At 48.1% G+C, this 19,275-nt stretch overlaps 2 long non-coding RNA genes across 2 annotated transcripts in view; both read right to left on the bottom strand.

Moving 5' to 3' along the window:
• LOC139081631 (uncharacterized) overlaps window positions 1-19,275 on the bottom strand; it is a 148,737-nt gene that overhangs the window by 71,394 nt on the left and 58,068 nt on the right. The window lies entirely within an intron of this gene.
• LOC139081577 (uncharacterized) lies at window positions 786-5,893 on the bottom strand. Its single transcript, XR_011536696.1, has 2 exons — window positions 5,698-5,893; window positions 786-4,258 (listed from the first exon to the last, which is right to left on the bottom strand). It is a non-coding gene; the product is annotated as an uncharacterized lncRNA (long non-coding RNA).

Raw genomic sequence — 19,275 nt, 5'->3', positions numbered from 1 at the left:
TGTGCTTAGTAAATGTTAGCTATTATCATGATTGTTGTCACTATATCAGCACCACTGTTATTACAGGTTAGAGAAATTTACTTCCACTTGACTTTACAAAACTGGGCAGGACTGTTGAAGAAAGCTCTCTGAAGGAGTCCAGGTGGGCCCGGAAGCAAGGCTAAGATTGTTAGGGGCACTGAGAAAGTTGGCACTTCAGACTCACAGGGGCCAAAGCAACAGGATTCCAGCGTCCTGGCAGGCAGCGGGAACGTACGTCCAGGCTTTGAACTCGCACTGCATCCCCCTCAAACTGTGGGCAGTGGAATAGTAACGAAAACCCTACTCGGTGGCCTGGCCTTGGGACCACCAGCCCTGGGGAGGTGTCTGCCTTCCTGAGACATGATCAAACCAGCTGGTCCTAGGCTCACAGAGAACTAAGAATGCTGCTTCCCAGGAGCCTAGCAGTGCCACCCTCTGCTGCACCCCTGAAAAGAGCATGATCTCTTTCCCAGGGGAGCCCCCACATAGGTCCACAGCAGCACTTTCTCTCCCTCTCCCCCTGAGCCCCCGCCAAGCTAGCAACTATTGCTGGCTGGATGTGGGATTTGTATGCTGTTTACAGCACTGCCTTATTATTCCTGAACCTGAAAGCTTTACCAGGTATTAAATTCCAGCACCGGGCTGCTGTTTGTGCTCCCAAGTGAAGGAAGGAGAGAGAGCTTTAATGCTCTGCAAAAAGCAGGGCCTGAATCATTTATGAATGGGCATCACAGGAAGCCCAGAGCCAGTGTTAGGACAAGGGCTGCTTCTAGAAGGAAAATGTTTATTGTGGAAGGTCCAGCTCAGTCCTCACCCCAGCGATCCATGGCCCTTGTTCGTGGCATCAAGTGAACCCTTCCCCTCATCATTAAAGGACATCCTGGAGGTGAGGGAGTGTTGAGCGAGGCTGCTGGCCGCATTAGGACAAAGCCAGAGCAGGCAATTATCTTTCTGTGATAAGAGAGAAGCTCTGTCCTGGCTGCTAGGGCTTATTTAGCTTTAGCTTTGTTCTTGTCAGAGTTTTTTTAACTCCGTGTGACTCTCCAGGGGCTGGCTGACCAGGCTTTGCAGGAGCTGCTGGCAGGTGGGCCGCTTCAGCTGAACAAGGCCAAGTGGATTGCGGATTCCAGCCACTTTTTTCCAGTCTCAACTTCACTCGGGGAATGTGCAGATGCAGAGTCAAATAGCTCCTGTGATTTAATTTTTTCTTGGAGTCACTAGCTCAACTCCTTCATTAGAAAGGTTATATTGGAAAACAGAATGTTTCATTTTAGAATCATGGAGCAATGCTGAAAGGAACAGGAGAAAAACAGAACCAGACTGAGTATCATGAGCGTCGAGGGGTAGGTCGGCGTCCCTGTTCAACCCACCCCCTTCTCTTCTACATCCCCAAGCGACTTGATGCGTGTGCAAAACAAAATGTGATGCCCGCTCCTTTTCATAACTAAAAGGACTTTGTAATTTCCAGCCACCATGGACTAGCTGCCCACTTCTTATGCATGCCCTTGAGGTAGCCGAGACCTTGGATTAGAGATAGTGACAGAACTACCCCTAGGGAGGTCTTGGCAGCGCTGGTATGGAACCAGGGCCAATGTCTGCCAAGACCCTCAGCACCTCTCCAAGTGATACTGCACCCCAAGTGGGACCAAGAAGTCTGGTCTCAGAGAACTGGGGAGGACTCTTTCCACATCTGGGAAAATGGGATGACCTCCCTGTTCTGCTGACCTCACAGAGCTGTGGGATGCTCACGGAGGTAGTGTTGGTGATGGCCGCTTACATCCTGGAAAGCAAGGGCGATCACTCATGCTCTGGCTATGTCACCAACAAACTGGGGGACTTGGGATAACGTCATCTTCCTGCCCTTCATTTTCCCCCTCCTAGACACGAAGAAGTTGATGACTCCTAGGATCTTCCCAACTCTTTGATCCTGGGCTGGCCCAAACCCCAGGTGCTAAGACTCCTGGGCCTGGTGGCCTTTGGAGAGACCTGAAGGGGTGGAGAGATGGGGAGTGTCAGGGGTATCTGTCCAGCCTTCCCTGAGGTCGCCGTCCCCACCCTTAGTAGGAGCCTGGGGCCAGGAGTTGGGCATTAAGGACAGTTACCCACAGTCTCCTCCCAATCCAGGCCAGGCAGTCTCTCCAGGAGCAAATGGAACATTCCAACAGCAAGAACTTACATGGCTTTCCTCGGGCTTGGGGGTCAGGCTCAGAGGACAGTCACATGGACCAAACGCCATCCACACCCAGTAGCTAGTTTCCCCAGAGAAGAAAAATACCCACCCCTCCTCCCTACATTTTTAGGCTCAAAACTCCCTCCTAAAAAGTGCTGAGGAACTTTCACCAAATGCCAACTCCACGTCAGTCTGGAGCTCTGGCGAAGATTGAGTGGTGTCTCAGGGAGGCAAGGTGAGTGAGGAGAAAAGGGTGAGCATCCAGGGGTTGGGAGGAGCAAGAGCACAGAGCCCCCAGGGCAGGGAAGAGAGGAGAGATCCTTTCTATGATTCTCCAGGTAAGTCCTAGAGGATGCATCCTAGGATGGTGCAAACCATGAGAGCAAGAGGGCTCAGGAAGCACAAGAAGCTGATACACAGAGAGAGAGTCTGGGCAGGAAAAATAAGGCTTTGACAGGAAGATTATTTTAGCAGAAAGCAGAATGATACACGGAAAACTCAGTCCCTGGAGCCAGAAATAAAAGGCCATCAGCCAGCTTGTGCCACCTTGGTGCCTCATTTGGTCACCTGAGAGTGCAGCAGGTCCAGAGGATGCTCAGGATGCCTGGCCACAGGCAGCACGGCTGGGAGTACTTCCTCAGTCAAGGAGCCTAGGTTCCTGGCAACTGGATGGTTCCTTGTGGGGGGGGGGGGGGTTGCGGTGAAGAACAGAGGGGGAAATGCTTGCTTTGAAGCTTTGGGGAAAACATCGACTGCCTTACCCTCTCTGGGCCTGAGTTTCTTCCCCTGTCAAATGAAGAGGTTGGACCTGGTGGCTCCTGAAGCCCCTTCCAGCTCTGACATTTTGAGATTCTGTTTTCAAAAAATAAATAAATATTGAAACAATAAGAAAAAATCTGAGAGGAGAAGAGGAAGGTGAGAGAGAAAAACTTGAGGAAAAAAGAACAACAGGCCAGCACAGGATGGGGAGGGCTACCCACGTCTTACGGCAGGCAGTTGAGCTTTGGCAAGTGGGATGGAACCTCCAGAGCTGGTACCACTGTTGCGTTAAGAGGAGTGAACGTTGTCAAGGCCTAGAACTTCTCTGTAAATCCTCGGCCCAGTCACAGGAAGCCCCAGGTCAATTGGGGCTCTTTAGCTTTAAGCCTAGAGACTGCTCTGGAGGTCCCGGCAGACCCAGACCCTTGCCCTGGAGAGTGCAACGCTGAGAACAGAGGACCCTGTCGCCTCTAATTATATTGTCCACAAGGAGAAGCTGGAGAGGTTCCTGGGCCTGCGGCCACAGCCTAAGTCTGCAGCTCATGCCTGAGTGGGGTAGGGCCAGCCCAGCGGGAGGATTAATGACAGTGATTGAATATTTTATAAGTGGAATATTGTGTGTTTTCCAAAACCAAATGGAATGTCATTTTTTTGTTCCAAGAGAGATGGGGGACGTCACTGTCCTCGTTTCCCATTCAGACCACATACTCCATGGCAAGAAGATGAATGGGACTCGGAGTTTCCCTGAGAGACGGGGAGAGATGGAAGGGGAGAGAGAAGAGCCTTCATCACTTTGTCCTCTCCCTGCCAGCCTGGCCCCACCTTGCTGCCTCCCTGGTCACCCAGAACTTGAACCCACTGACCCCTGGACCACTCCCACAGCCAAGTCCTTTTCCTGACCCCTGTGTGGTCTCTGGACTCGAGACCTAATGCCGGCTTTGCTCTACTCCACACTACAAAGAACACAGAGACGAAATCACAAGGTCAACAAATCCATCCCTCTGTTCCCAAGAAACACAGAGTATCAGATGTGGAAAATTTCCTCCCAGATCTTCCTTCACATTCTTAGTCCAAGGTCTTATTTTCTTTAGGAATGCCTTCCTTTGGTCTAAGTGATGTCCATCTTGTTACAGATGAAGGTGATGTCTTCTAAATGTTGACTTTTGCAGAGAATGAATGATGACTGGCCTCCTTCCGTGGGGTGGAAGCTTGCCTGTTCTCCATATGAAAGTCTCCGGGATTGAAGTGCTTCGGAAAGCCGGGCTCCGGCTTTGCCTCCTAACTCGTCCTCCTTAATGCGGTGTTGGCCTGTGCAAATGGAACTATTTGATTAGCGCAGGAAGGGTGAGAGGCCCTTCCTTTCTCAATACGCTATTACATGCTCCAAGGCCACCCACATGCTCCGCTACTTTGCATTTGCCCTGCAATCTTTCATGCCAGTTGACTTTTCATCTCCAAATCCCTTTTCACATTAAACACAAACCCACACACTCTGTCCCATTTTCCTTTGAAATAAATCATAAGCCCATGCCAGAAACAACTCAGGGTGTTCTCTGGAATTTGTAAACAGCATTAAAGTCTTGTGGGAAATGTCACAGAGTGTTGGTCTGAATTTATTAAGTAATTTCTCAGCTTAAAATATATCTTTCCAGCCTGCTGTCTGACAACATTTACCTCTAATGGAATTTTATCCACTCTTGATCACTAAGCACGCTCCCATCCCAGAGAGCAGAGTCCCAAGCTCCTCCTCTTCTGTTCCACAGCCCGGCAGATTTCAGACCCGCTAGCCGTGTTCCCACTGCTCAGAAGAGAAGCTCCAGGACTCTGGGTCTCTAGGACGCCTGACTGTTCTGTGTTTCTGAGGGCACAAGCACACCATCACACCACACACATGGAGAGGTAGCTGAACTTAGCCACTTACTAACAACGCTGCATCCAGCTCACGCCAGTGGCAGACCAGGGAACGGCTTGAGGAGGGAACTTTAGTCCCCCTCAATCTCCATCACCCCCAAGCTACCCTAAGCAAATATACCGTTCACAGTGAAATTCCCCCAGCCTGCCTCCTCCTCTTCCACCAATTGTCATCCTGGAGCCCCTCCTTTACAGAAGTTTTGTCACTGTCCTCTGGAATTTGAACTCTGGTTTCCATCAGCCAACCAAATTACACATCTATAAAGAGCAGCTGTTTTGGACAAAGTTAAAGTAAAGTGAGGAAATGAAGAGACTGTCAGCTTGTGTCCTTCCTAGATGTGTCCCAGGCACTGTTGTCCTCTACCGGCGGCCTCAGGCCTACTTTGTTCCAGGGCCCATCCTGATCAAGGCAGCATCAGCCCAGCATCTGTTGGGGCCTGGGTTGGTCACGGTATTCTAAGCCCGGCGTCCAGGGTGGTTAATCTCTCGGTCTGTCACAACTCCTAATGTCAGCTTTGCTCTACTCCACACTACAGAGATGTTAGTATAACATACTAGTCAAAAGCCTGGACCCTGGAATCAGACAAAATTGGAATTCTAGTTCTGGTACTTACTAGCTGTGTGATCTTAGACAGGTTGCTTAACAACTCTGTGCTTCAGTTTCCTTATCTGTATAATGGTGATAATATTAGTGACTGTCTCGTAAGATTGTCTTGAGAATTAAAGTAATAGATGTAAAATGCATAGAACAAAGCATGGTTATTGTTTTTAAATAATAAATTGTGATAATTAATAATTCTTTATTTTATTATTTTTTAAATACTTGCTCTCAGTACCTGCCTGGCAGTGTCTCCTTTGCGTCTCTTCTAATTAGATGTACAAGTTCTCAGTCTCCGTAAGTAAGCTGTTTACTGTCTGGCGAGTGGGGAGAGGACCAGGCGATGGCTGTCCATGCTGAGGGGTGGCCAACACCGCTTCCGCATGAGGCTCTTCTCCTGGCGCACCCTGCTCCGAGGATGCGAGGACAAATGCAGCTCTCAGGTTTGCATTTCTGGCACTGACGGGAGGAGCCACCCACGCTGCCTTCTTCTCAAGAGACTCCGAGCAGATCGTCTTCAGGCGGGCTCGGCCAACAGCTGCCGGCGGGAGAGGAGCCAGGACAAAGGGAGCTGAAGGTCTTAGGAGATATCGAAACTATATTTAGGGGACATAAGCTTTATTGAGATATAACTAACAAATAAAGTTCTAATAATTTAAAGGGTACATGATGATTTGATATACATGTACACTGTGAAGTGACTCCCACACTTAAGTTAATTGACATGTCCATCACCTCACAGAGTTACCAATTTTGTTTTCCTTTTTGGTGAGAATGTTTAAGACCTACTTTCAAAAATTTCAAGTATACAATACAGTATTATATTTTTCTAATTTACCTTATTCTTTATTTTAGGGGGGAGATTGGCCCTGAGCTAACATCTGTTGCCAATCTTCCTCTTTTTTTCTTCTTCCCCAAAGTCCCGGTGCATGGTTGTATATCTTAGTTGTAGATTCTTCCGGTTCTTCTGTGTGGGATGCTGCCTCAGTGTGGCTTGATAAGTAGCTCTAGGTCCAGGCCCAGGATCCGAACCAGTGAACCCCAGGCCCCCCAAGTGGATTGTGCAAAAGGCCCCATACGATACAGTATTGTTAACTGCAATCACTATGCTGTACATTAGATCCTTGGAACTTATTCATCTTATAATTGGAAGTTTACCCTTTTTTTTGGAGGAAAATTAGCCCTGACTTAACATCCCCTGCCAATCCTCCTCTTTTTGCTGAGGAAGACCGGCCCTGAACTAACATCCGTGCCCATCTTCCTCTACTTTATATGTGGGACGCCTGCCACAGCATAGCTTGATAAGTGGTGCATAGGTCTGCACCCGGGCTACAAACCAGCAAACCCTGGGTCACCAAAGCAGAGTGCTCAAACTTAACCACTACGCCACCAGGCCAGCCCTTCAAGTTTACCTTTTGATCAACCTCTCCCTGTTTCCCCCACCCCCAGCCCCTGTCAACGACCAGTCTACTCTCTGTTTCCATGAGTCCAACTTTTTAAGTTGAAACTAGTTTCAAGGGCCAATCTCAGAACAAAAGTTAAAGCAATGGTTAATCAGAATAATTACAAACGTGTGGAAAAACTAGTAAGGAACAAAAAAATCTGAGACAAAATATAAATGAATTAAAACACACTGGGCCAGGTTAAGAAGTCAAGCATAAAATTAGAAATTTGAAATTTTCTATTAGAAATTTTGTCCTGTTCTGGAACATATGTTCTATTTGAGTATATCCCTTCTCTACTCTAAGAATATACCTACAAAGGCAATGGAATAGCAGGTGCATGTGCTGAAAAATGTTTCATTTGGGGTTCCTTTTTATCTGGAGTCAAGACAGTACCCAACCTTCTGTTTGACAACATTGCCTTAAACATATTGCAGTTAATTATACCACTTCGCATCACATTTTAATTTGTGAAGATATAGGAGACATCTTTGTTTCTTGAGGAGATTTTCAAATTGGTCTACACTCACTGGAGATACATTCACACATTCATAGAGGGATAGTTATGTGTATTCTAAACTCATCCTCTTTTTTCAGCTTCAGAGGATGGCTTTCTAATCGTCTCTCCAAAGTCTAAAGGATACTTTGACTCGGTTGGAACACAGAATAAGCCAAACATTTATTTGTTTATACTTTGGACTTTTAAATACGTGTGAGGAATTATGAGACTATTTAAAGTATTTAATTCTGCCTCTTAAACCTTGAGTAAAGCAGCAGAGTGAGGGGACAGTCCTATGTGCCAGACAAGCACTCAGGCAGTAGGTGGAATGAAGGGTGGGTTCTGAAGAGCCAGCGTTAGGAAGCCCAACCCAGGGAGTCAATGTCTTCCTCAGGGCAGTAAAATCCAACAGTTAATGAGCAAAACTACAGAAATGACAGAGAACTGGAAGACAGCTAGGAAGGTCAAATGCAAACAGACCAGGGCTGAAAATAAACCTAGGATTCATCATAAATGAATTAAACCTACCAGGCAATTTTGCATTTGATGTTTATGGTGTTTTTGTTAGTTAGAATTTATATTTGTGTGTATGTGTCTGTGTCTATGTTCTCAGAACATACTCCATTGGTATTTTCTCAGCATTCATTAAGAAACTTCTTTTTCTTAAAAAAAAATTTTGGTTTTTAAAAACTCATATGATATTTCCTGTCTGTAGATTTGGTTTTGCAAGTCATGCCCTGGAAAGTTGTTCTCAAATCTTGGTCTGCCTCAGAATCCCTGGGAGACTCTGAGTCAATAAGGCTGGGCATCTGCACTTTTTACAAGCTGCTCGAACACGAAAGCTTGAGAACCGTCGCCCCAGAGAACAGCTCCCTCCACACCATGTAAGCGAAGTGAGCAACTGCTACCTGGTGCTGTAACTCTCTCACTTCTCTCCTTTGTTCATACTTGGGAACTCGTTAAAATATAAAGAAAGTCACATGACTAATAAGAACCGCTTGAGATGTGTTTCCTACCATCACGTTACTTATCTGGAGAAACTAACAGGAAGACCCAGCATGGACATGGGGAGTTCACCACTAACACAAGGCAACCTGGGCTAGGGGTGAAGGTGGGAGAGGTGTTGTATTTGGGCACATAACTGGGAGATCAGACAAGTGAGAGTTAGGGCTGCAATGACCGGGGCAGTATTTATAGTTAAAATGAGTCTGGAAGGGCTCCCCAAAAGCTGGATAGACTATGTTCAGACATGTACTTGGAGGCGCATTGCAAGTGAGAGAAGGCTGCAATTTAAGGTTGCTGGGCAATTATCAGAGTTCCTCTCTTTGCAGTAGTTAGGTGCTAATTAAAAGTTGCCTTTGGCTCCCGGAGGCACTAGATAGTTAAAGCTTAAAGAGGAGGAATTTTTTTTTTTAAGGAGTCCATAAAATTTAGTACTTAATTTTTATTCATTGTGAATCAATGCAGAAACCAGAATAGACCTAACACAGTGCTGCTGAGCGTGTTTTGGAATCACGACACATTCTTGGCTGGAATCAGAAAGGTGATAAAAGTAAAGAAGAGGTCTCAGGTCTGCAGTTCCACTTGCGGTTACAGCTCTGCCCTTGCCGTCTACTGACAGGAACGTCTCCAGGAATAGGAAGGCAGCAAAGCCTAGAGGGATGGGTGGAGGGAAAATCAAATGTATGGGATCCATGGGGGCAGCCAGGGCCTCTGGTCTTGGCTCCACAGTTTAGGGACCCCTGACGTCCACTCCTCTTCCTGGTTATGCCCGTCCCCACAGGGTGAGGAGTCCACAGGGCTAAGAGACATGCCCAGCAGGAGTCTATGACCTCCCTTTCAGGCAATACTCTGAGTATCTAGGACAAGGGAATTCACAGGCCTCCTTCCCAAGTCCATATTCCCAAGTATGTGCAGTACCACAGGTGTGGACATACCAAGGCCCAACGGGTAGCCAAAGAGATAGTGTTGGGAGAGGGTGTAGACAGACTTGGACAAGTGGGTAATACACATGAGGCCCCCATACTGAGGGATGGAGGGAAAGAGAAAGGAGATGGGTTAGAAGGGCCTCAATTTCTACTCTTGCCTGAACTGTGAAAACATTAGGGGAAGACACCAATGACTCCCAACGTCTTGGGAATTGTGACATGCCGTCACAATTGCCCTCTGCACAGCCCCTTTCTATTTCTTGTGTAACAACCAGATGTTAAATAGCTATTTATTGTCACACATTTCCATGGAGAGAGAGGCATTCCACTCTATCTCCTGGGAGGGAACAGCAAAACTCCTGCCATCCTCTCTCTACTTCCTTCTGGTTCTTCCAAAGGAGGAGGAGAGACTTGTCTGTTTGGTAAAGTTAGAGAAACGTCTGTAAGTGCATAGCTCAGCCCATCCTGGGCTCTTTTAGAGACTCCGCCTTCCTGCAGCCATCACTTGTCTCCTCCGGGCATGTATCAGCAGCAGGGATCCACAGCTTCTCCATCCTGGGAGTGTGTTTATAGATTCAATTCGGGAGGAAGGAGTAGACAGTCTGCCTTTGGCCATAGATCTGACTGCCTTCTCCATTCCAGCTGCAATCACGGACCTCTCCAGCTGCATCTTATGCACATGGTGATGCATATACAACTTGAGCAAGGCCAGTTCTGAGATGAACCATGGGGGGCTTCATAGACAACAGACAGCAGGAAGTAAAAAAAGAGAAGGACAAAGGAAACTTCTTCTCGGTTTAGGAGAGAAGAAAACTAGAACAAGAGATGAGGAGTCATAGAAAACTAATTGCGGTGAGCAACCAGGAAATTAGCAGTTGAAGGAAACAGCCTTGTCTGGAGAGAATACAGGAAAAAAGGGATGGGAAAGGGAGCTGGAGGTTAGAGGACACAGCACTAGTGGAATTTAATGTAGGCCACAGACACAGGGAGAAAATCTTCAAGGGAACCTGAAAGGACTCCAGGGCACAGATACCCTGCTTAGGAGTCAGGCCCTAGAATCCAGAAGAAGGGCGCAGTGGTTCCAAGGACCAAGGTGGTCACAGGCTATAAAAGTCTATCTTTTGTGTTAAGCTTGGTCAAGCTGCATTTAATGACTCAGCTGAGGGCCTGTAATTGACCTATTCCTCTCTGTGAATACCTTGGAACCTGGAGCTCCTCTCTCTATAAGGAGAGAGAGTTTGTGTGAGGAACAACTGGTCGGACCGCCAGTTACTGCCAGACACCCTGTGCTTTTACACACACTTTTGTTTATCTAAGTTAAATGATGGTTTGAGGGGAGGGGCTGGTCCATTTGGTTTTAGAATTCCCTGTCCCCACCTTGGCTTAACTAAAGACACCTTGCATATCATAAAACAAACACTGAAATTCATAAAACTACACATTTGAGATGGTATGTACCCAAAGCTAGAGAGATGAATCAATATACAAAAGCATGGAAGATGCGAAGAATGAGAAACAAAGAGAAATAGTTAAAGAATATCCTTGGAGAGAAAACTTTGCTGGGAAAAAAGACACAGAAACAGTATCAGGAAGATTTTTTTTAATGAAATGAAGGAAGGAAGGAAAGAAGAGGTAGAGGGAAAGAGGCGAAGAGAACAAGAAAGGATTGCGTAGGTAAATAGAGACAAGAGCAAGGAAAAGGGAAAATAAATGTTCTCTAAAAATATCCTTATCCACATGAAAACAAGGGTCTTTTCTCATTTCATTCAACCTCTTTGTTGCTTGTTTTGTTTTAAAAAGCACCAAGGAATATCAAACAGCTGTTTTCACAGCTTCTGTCACTTTGTCAGAGCCGGTCTGTGCAGTCTGACTGGCCGGCACACCCAGACAGCAGCGCGGGTGGCGAGGCCCTCTGGGAGCAGCTGGGCTGGGGCTGCAGGCAGCTCAACCAGAGACGGTGCCTGGTGCCCATCGTGCTCCTCAGAGCCGGGATCACTGGGCCGGGGAACGTGGCTGGAGAGAGAGAGAGGCAAACCCTGCAGGCAGCATTTCTCTTTCCTGATTAAAAAAAAAAAACCAAGTTCCTGAGTTTTTTTTGTTTTGTTTTTTTAAAAAAGCACCTAGGGATAATCTTCCCTCAGTGGAAGCTGCACAAAAACACAAAACTCCAAGTCAGATGTCATGGACCGAGGCCCCAACTCTACCGACCCTAGGCCAGTTGTTTCACCTCTAAAAGTCTATTTACCCATTTATAAAATGGGGATAATACTTCATAGGAGTCTCATGAGGAGTAAACAAGGTATTAACGTGGCTTAGAACATAGTAGGTGCTTGAGAAATATGTTAAAATCCCATGTTTGATTTAAAAAAAGAGAGTGAGAGATGATAGACACAGAGATAGATTGACAGATAGGTAGGTGCATGGATGGATGGATATGTAGGTAAGTAGGTAGGTAGATAGATAGATAGATATAAAATTATAGAGAGAGACAGAGAGATGGAGATAGGGATCCAGATCCAGGAGAGTCCTTCAAATGATAGGTTCTGATAAAGGAAGGGACTTCTCCTCCGCCCCCCACCCCGCTCCCTGCCAAGAGCGAGGCCATTTGAGAGTCGCAGAGGTGGACCCTCCTTCCTGCCTCCTCTCCCAAATGAATGCTCCGCAGCAGCCCTCTTAACCCTGCTAAGTCCAACAGAGGTCTCCATCATGGTAGGGGACCCCCAGGGAGGGGCTTCCTTCCCCAATGGCCTGTTCCCTCCTGCGAGTTACCGTACAACTTCACGGTGTGTCTGTGGTGGGGTGGGAGTGAGGGGCACATAGGCGAGACCAACTAAGAAGGGGAAGAGACAAAAGCCCCAGATGATAAGGGGAGAGAACAGCAGGTCAAAGGTGTGGTCAAGGTCTTTGTCAAAGGTCAGGGAGCATGTATCTGGATTAGGGCCCTCTCCTCACAAGACCACGGGTCATCCAAGTGGCCCTTCATAGGGCTCCTGCCAGCTCATCAGCACTTTGACACATGAGTGTTCTCCCTGGGGCTTGGAGCATTACCCAGCTTTGTCCTTTGCACTGACGCTGTGCTGGGTAGTCTGAGCACACTGCCCTCAGCCTCGCCTACATCAGGGAGGCCTTCAGAGCCTGCTTTCACCTTCACCCGGGCCCACCCCAAACACTCACAGGGCCAGGAGCAAGATACTGTACTTAAAAGCTATAAATCAAGCTAACAAACTGTGAGATGAAATAGACTCTATCCTTGACAAATATATCTTCATATGCCTGGAAAGTTTAAATTTAGAATTCTCGGGCTCCTTGGAGCTCTGCTCTGGCACAAGGAGCAATGGGGATCTAGCCCCCAGCCTGCCCCCCACCTCTTCCTACACTGGCTTCTGTCTCACCCTCAAGGGACCTCACACAAAAACACACACACACACACACGGACATCCAGCCCGCATGTCCAAGCTCGGTCCACACCCCACAATGACATGGTCCACTCTTTAAAGGACATGCTGGCGTAGAAGCTTACACAGACACTAGAAGCCAGCTTGGGGTCATTTGAGCAGCGAACTGCAGGTTCTCGGGTATCTGAACTGTGGTATAGAAAGGGGGTCATGGACCTCGGATGGGCACATCCTCTTGGCCCCAAGGATTCCTTGCCCTTTGGGGAGGGTTATGGCTAGAAAAGGGCCAGAATGGGACTCTTCTAAAGTGCAAGGTCCAGAGGGGCCCCTCTTGCCCAGAGCATCCTGCATCCTCATTAGCATCATGACCTGCACCGAATAGCATGCACGTTCCAGCCCTGGGCAGCGTAGAGAACATCTCCCTTGGATTTTCTCCCTCCTGGGCTCTCATCACACCCTTTCAGCCACACTCTTACCAGCTCTAGCCAGAAACTCAGAGTCACTCAGGCCCAAAGCTCCTTTGGGAAGGGCCTGCAGGGGCAGAGAGAGGGAGAGCCAGGCTGGAGACTGAGGCAGGGTTGAGCCGAGCTCAGACTCCTGGGGCAGGTGCCATTGTTAAGCAGGCCCCCCACCAGATTTAATGGAGCATTTCTACTGTGCTTTTCACAGTGTTATGGCTCTTAATAGGCTCCCCCAGCGGGCCGCTCAGGGCCCACGCTGCCTCTGAGCAGCTGCTGTGCTGAGCAAGGGAGCTGAGAGAGGCTCGTTTTCAGACCACGTGCCTGTCGCCTTCTCAAGAAGCCATCGCAGCACATCCTGGAACAGGTTCCCAAGGAGGCATCACAGTTTAGTGTAATTCGTCAACTTCACAGCTGCTACTTGGGAGGGAGGGGGCCTGAGGAAGCAAGCGCCAAGTGGCTCAGGCGTCAGGAGCATTCCTCAGGCCAGCTGAGAGACAGTGAGCCCCAACATGAGTGGGCAGGGCTCCAGCATGCCTCTATCCCCCGGAAGCCTGTCAAAGCCCTGGGGGCTCCCCAGAGGTGGTCAGCCATTTGCCGGGACCTCTGCTGGCCCTGAGGGCGCTGGGAGGCTGGAAACTCAGCACAGAGACAGATCTTTGGAGTCAGGCAGCCTGGATTCAGGGCCCCAGGCATCGTCCAATGGGTGTAGGATCTACACCAAGTTTCTTCACTTCTCTAAGCCTCTATTTGCCTATCACTGAAATGGAGGTAAAGGTACTTCTTACCCCCAGGCCTGATATTCAACCAGGGCTGTGCTAGTTTTTCAAACATCGAAATATTTGGTAAAGAGCAGTGGTGCTCAAAGTGTGGTTTCTAGAGCAGCAGCATGGGCATCACCTGGAAACTTGTTAGAAGTGCACGTTCTTGGACTCCAGCCCAAGAGTCGGGGTCTCCTAATCTAGGTTTTAACAAGCCTTCCAGATGATTGCAAAGCAGGCTAAAGTTTGAGAACCCCTGGTCAGCCCCCTCCACCCCCCCGCATTGTGCTCCCTGACCACTGCCTTGGCCCCTGCCCAGGACTGCCCAGACACCCCCTAACCCAGCAACTAAACGGACGGCAGCGCCTAGCACAGAGGGGCCTCCGGGTCCCTCCAGCTGCTTCCATTGCACTGGGGCAGAGCCCACGTCACACCAGTTTCTTAATATTTTTGTTGTCGGCCCTGCCCGCCTCATAGGGTTGCTGTAAGGATTAGATAAGTGATGCCCTTAAGGTGCTCAGCAGAGCACCTGGCGTTAAGAAAGCACTACACTGGTGGAAGATATTTTGATGTTGTTTTAGGGGCCCCTTGCTAGTCTCTGCAACCTCTGGGTGCACAGCTCTGTCCTCGGCCAATTCCCCTTTGTTGTCTTTCTTCTCTCTGTCTGCTGTGAAGAACCAGCCCCTTGATGGCTTCCAGTGGTCCCAGAGCTCCCCTCGGCTCCACCCACCTGGGAACAGCCCAGCACTTCTCTTCCCCACCTCACTCACCCCATTCCTAAGGAAAACGTGCAGCCTGGAAAAGATGGATTTCTTTTTTAACAGAATTTAATTGTTAGAGCAGTTTTAAGTTCACTATAAAATCAAGCGGAAAGAACAGAGAGTTCCCACATACCCCCTGACTGCCCACACGGCCTCTCCCACTATCCACATCCCACACCAGAGGGGTACATATGAAGTCACAATTATGACCCAAACATTATCACCCAAAGTCCATTGTTTACATTAGGCTTCACTGTTGGTGTTGTACACACTATGGATTTTGACAAACGTATAATACACGTATCCACCATTATTGTATCATACAGAATAGTTTCACTGCCTTAAAAATCCTCTGTGCTCTGTTCATCCCTCCCTCCCCTCACCCCTGGCAACCATTAATCTCGTTACTGTCTCTAGAGTTTTGCCTTTACTAGAACATCATATATTTAGAATCATACTTTATGTAACCTTTTCAGATTGGCTTCTTTTACTTAATAATATGCATTGCATTTAGGTTTCCTCTGTGTCTTTTCATGACTCGATAGCTCATTTCTTTTTAGCGCTGAATAATATTCCATTGTCTGGATATACCACAGTTTATTTATCCATCACCTACTGAAGGACATCTTGGTTCATTCCACGTTTCGGCAATTATGAATACAGCTGCTCTGAACATGTGTGTGCAGGTTTTTGTGTGGACCTAAATTTTCAATGATTTGCATAAATACCAAGGAGTGCAATTGCCGGATCTTATGATAAGAGTATATTTAGTTTTGTAAGAAACTGCCAAACTATCTTCCAAAGTGGCTGCAGCATTTTGCATTCCCACCAGCAATGAACGAGAGCTCCTGTTGCCCCACATCCTCACCAGCATTTTGTGTTGCTAGTGTTTTGGATTTTGGCCATTCTAATAGGTGTGGGGTGGTATCTTACTGTTGTTTTAATTTGCATTTCCCTGATGAAATATGATGTGGAGCATCTTTTTGTACGCTTATTTGCCTTCTGTATCTTCTGAATACTTCTGTTCAAGTATTTTACCCATTTTTTGATCAAGTTGTTCATTTTCCAGTTATTGAGCTTTAAGAGTTCTTTGTATATTTTGAATAACAGTCCATTATTAGATGTGTCTTTTGCAAATATTTTTCTCCCTGTCTGTGGCTTGTCTTCTCATTCTCTTGAGGCTGGTTGATCTTTTTATTTTGTTATCTTTTAGTGACAAACAGACAAAGGGTAAAAATAATAAACATATAGGGAAAGCAGAGTGTTATAAGAGCTCTCAAACGCCCCACTGTGAAAATTCTCCTGAGGCTCAGAGACGAGGTCCAGATGGCTCTAACAAGTCCCCTGGCTCCTGTCCCCTATTCCCACTCATCTCCAAAGACAAAGCTCTGTCCTTAGATAAGGAACTCCCCAGACCAACTTCCCCAGAACAATTTTCTACTTCAGTAGGCAAATAATCAGTGTTTCTTAACCCTTTGGGGACCACTGACCTCTTTGAGAATCTGATCAAAGCTACAGGCCTCTTCCCAGGAAAATGCACATACACAGATAAGCACATACCTTACATGCCCACGCAGGTGTTCACAGGCTGCCCAAAGCCCATACAACATCCAGTGGCCCATGTTAGGAGCCCCTGCTGGAGAGGGAGAAAGAGAGACCTGGGCTGCTTATAGTCAACCCATCAGAGCACCAAGGAGCAAAGGATAAGTGAAACCCAAACTCACAGTCCCTCTCTTCAAAGTCCCCTTGGCTCCTCCCTTGCCAGTGTTTTGCTCTTCTGAGACTTCGGGAGGAAATGAAGAAGAACAAGGGGCCAGAGCTTGGAGAGGTCATCCAGCCCTGGTCACAGTGACTTCATGCAACCCCAAACCAAGGTGAATGAGCTGTCCTCCTCACCACCACCCCTGGGGGCAGTCGTCCTCTAGCTGCAGCAGCACGGCCCGTGGTGTTGCCTCCCCTCCACCCCACAAGACCTTCCAGCTGCCCAGCTGGTGATCTTGTTGCCTGGGGCCTTTGGGCTTCACAGAGGAGGAGGGCTGGGACTAGGGTGAGGCAAGTGAGGCTCTGAGGGTGCGAAACGTAAGGGGACACTCACTCTCGGGGCCCTGCAAAGAAGCCCACCAGGAGGCATTTGGCCAGGAGCCTTCCCTGTATATAGAAACAGTTGGGTTCTAGGAGTGTACAAAAATTTTGGCCCAATTACAATGAGTTGGGTTGTAGCAACCACAGCCACTCAGAGCAAAGCTCCCTGGCATTTCACAGCTCTAAGCCCACATTTGGTGACATTTGAGAGTGAGGGAGGGTCGGTTTCCACATGGAAAAGAGAGCAGGGACCTTTTTAAATACCTTACACAAAGCACTGGAGGAGCATGGAACTGCAAGGAAAGGGTCCTTCTCTGCGCCTCCACCTGGGGTGAGTGTGCAGTCACATCTGCTGTGGAGAGAGGGAACATGCCCTCGTGAGAGCTGAGGGTGGGTGTTTGGACCTGCTCTTCGCACCAGGGAGCCCTCTCTAGGAGAGCTTCTCCAGTGCCATTCACATGCAGCCTCTGTGAGCTCAGCCAAGTCCTTCTGCCCTGTAAACCCCAGTTCTTGGCATCCTCCCTTCCCTTACCCTCTCCCAATCTGTCAGCCGCCTAAGGCTTCCCCCATGTGCCCAGCCTGGGAAATGCCAGCACACTAGAGGAGGGGCAGGGCCCACCCACCTCACCTTCTGCCCCCACCCTCTGGCTGTGGTAGCTGCGGAGAGGGGGAGGGAATTTGAACAGACAGTAACTGAGAATAGCAGGGAGAAGGGATTGTCAACAGTACTCAGGTGTGAAGATGACAAACTTCTGAAAGCTAAATAGGGCGTGAACTTCATCCTTCCTCTCTTTTCAGAAATGGAAGTCCTCACCTGCTGGATCCCCTAGTCCGGGCAATCCAGGAGACAGGTCAGGTGAGGCAGCAAGCCTCGACTTAGGGTGAGGCTCCCCCTTCCTGGACGATGCACCTCTTTGTTCTCATGGTTGCCCCATTACTCAGACCTCATCCCACTCCCCTGTCCCTGCTACTGAGTCAGACCCTGGGAAAGGTGGCGTGAAGCCCACTGAGGGAGGCAGAGAAAACACACACACACAGGGCAACCTAGAAGTTGAAGGTTTTTTCCCTGACCCTCATCCCTCAGGGAAGATGGTTTCCAGGGTTGAGAGAGTGAAGCCAATGAACCTATAAAAAAGTTGCCCTATGGAGAGTGCCGAGACTATAAATAATTTGATGCCTGCATAACAAGAACTTGTCATGCCACTAAAGGCTCCTGAAAGATAGGACAGAAGTCTGGAAGTCAGCCATGTGGCCTCACGATGCGGTGCCACTCCCACTTCATGCTGAGACATCACACAAGATGTTTTGCCCTCCTGGGCCTCAGGTTCATGACAAAAATATTTATTGAGCATCTTCATTGTGCCACGCGCTGTGCTAAGTGTCAGAGATCGAACTAGTAATAGCTAACATTCACTACGTGCTTTTTATGTATGGACACTGTTCTAAGTACTTTGCTTGTCTTATCTCATTTAATTCCCACAATAACTCTATGAGGTAGACACTACTATTATCCTCACTTGACAGATGAGGAAACTGAGCACAGAGAGATTAAATAACATGCTCACAACCACTCAGCTAAGAAGTGGTGGAACAGGATTTGAACCCAGACTGTCTGATCCCACACCATGCTCTGAACCACTGCCGTATACTTCCCGTCAAGACCAAAACAGATGCACTCTCAGCTTCACAGAACTCACAGTCTAATGCAAAGTATGGCCCATGGGCCCAGTCTGGCCACCACCTGTTTTTATAAATAAAGTTTTCTTGGAACACAGCCATGCTCATTTGTTTATCAATTGTTTATGTCCACTTTCACACTATAATGGCAGAATAGAGTGGTCATGACAGAAACTGTGTGGCCCACAAATCATAAACTATTTGCTACATGACTCTTTACAGGAAAAGTTTGCCAACTTCTGGTCTAGTGAAATAAAACCATGTTGCCCTCCCCTGGGACACCAGGAGGACACATGAGGTGATCATAGGGACAATTCTTTGAGCTCTTCGGTCTAAGAAGTGACTAATACACCACAGCCAGAGTATATCCAGCCTATCATCCAACTACTATATTCCATCTCCAGGATGATTTGGGAGCACCCTGCTCCTAATTATCCCACCGTCACTCAGTGTCCTGGGCCCAGAGAAGAGAGTTGAGAGTCACACCCAGTTCCAGGGATTAGATCCATTCCCTGGGGCCCAGACAGTGCAGGCAGCTTGGGAGGTGGTGAGCTCTCCCCCCCCACCTGGAGAACGTGCTCATTGATCCATTGAATAACTCAATATTTATTAAGCCCCCACTGTGTGCAGGCCCCAGGGTGGGTTCTAGGCTCATAGAGAGCCCCACTATGTACACAGTTCAGACAAAGTGACACACTGGATTAAGGTCACACAGCAAACACCACACCGCCCCTCCGAATTCTAGTATGCTCCACTTCCGTGTTCCCCAGGGTTTGCTCCCTGGCAGCGCAGGCCTCCATAGCCAGGGCTCAG

The sequence above is a fragment of the Equus przewalskii genome, unplaced genomic scaffold, assembly GCF_037783145.1.
Source record: "Equus przewalskii isolate Varuska unplaced genomic scaffold, EquPr2 ChrUn-13, whole genome shotgun sequence".
Lineage (NCBI taxonomy): Eukaryota > Metazoa > Chordata > Mammalia > Perissodactyla > Equidae > Equus > Equus przewalskii.
The sequence above is the reverse complement of the archived record's forward strand: the minus strand, read 5'-3'. Positions and strand labels throughout refer to the sequence as shown.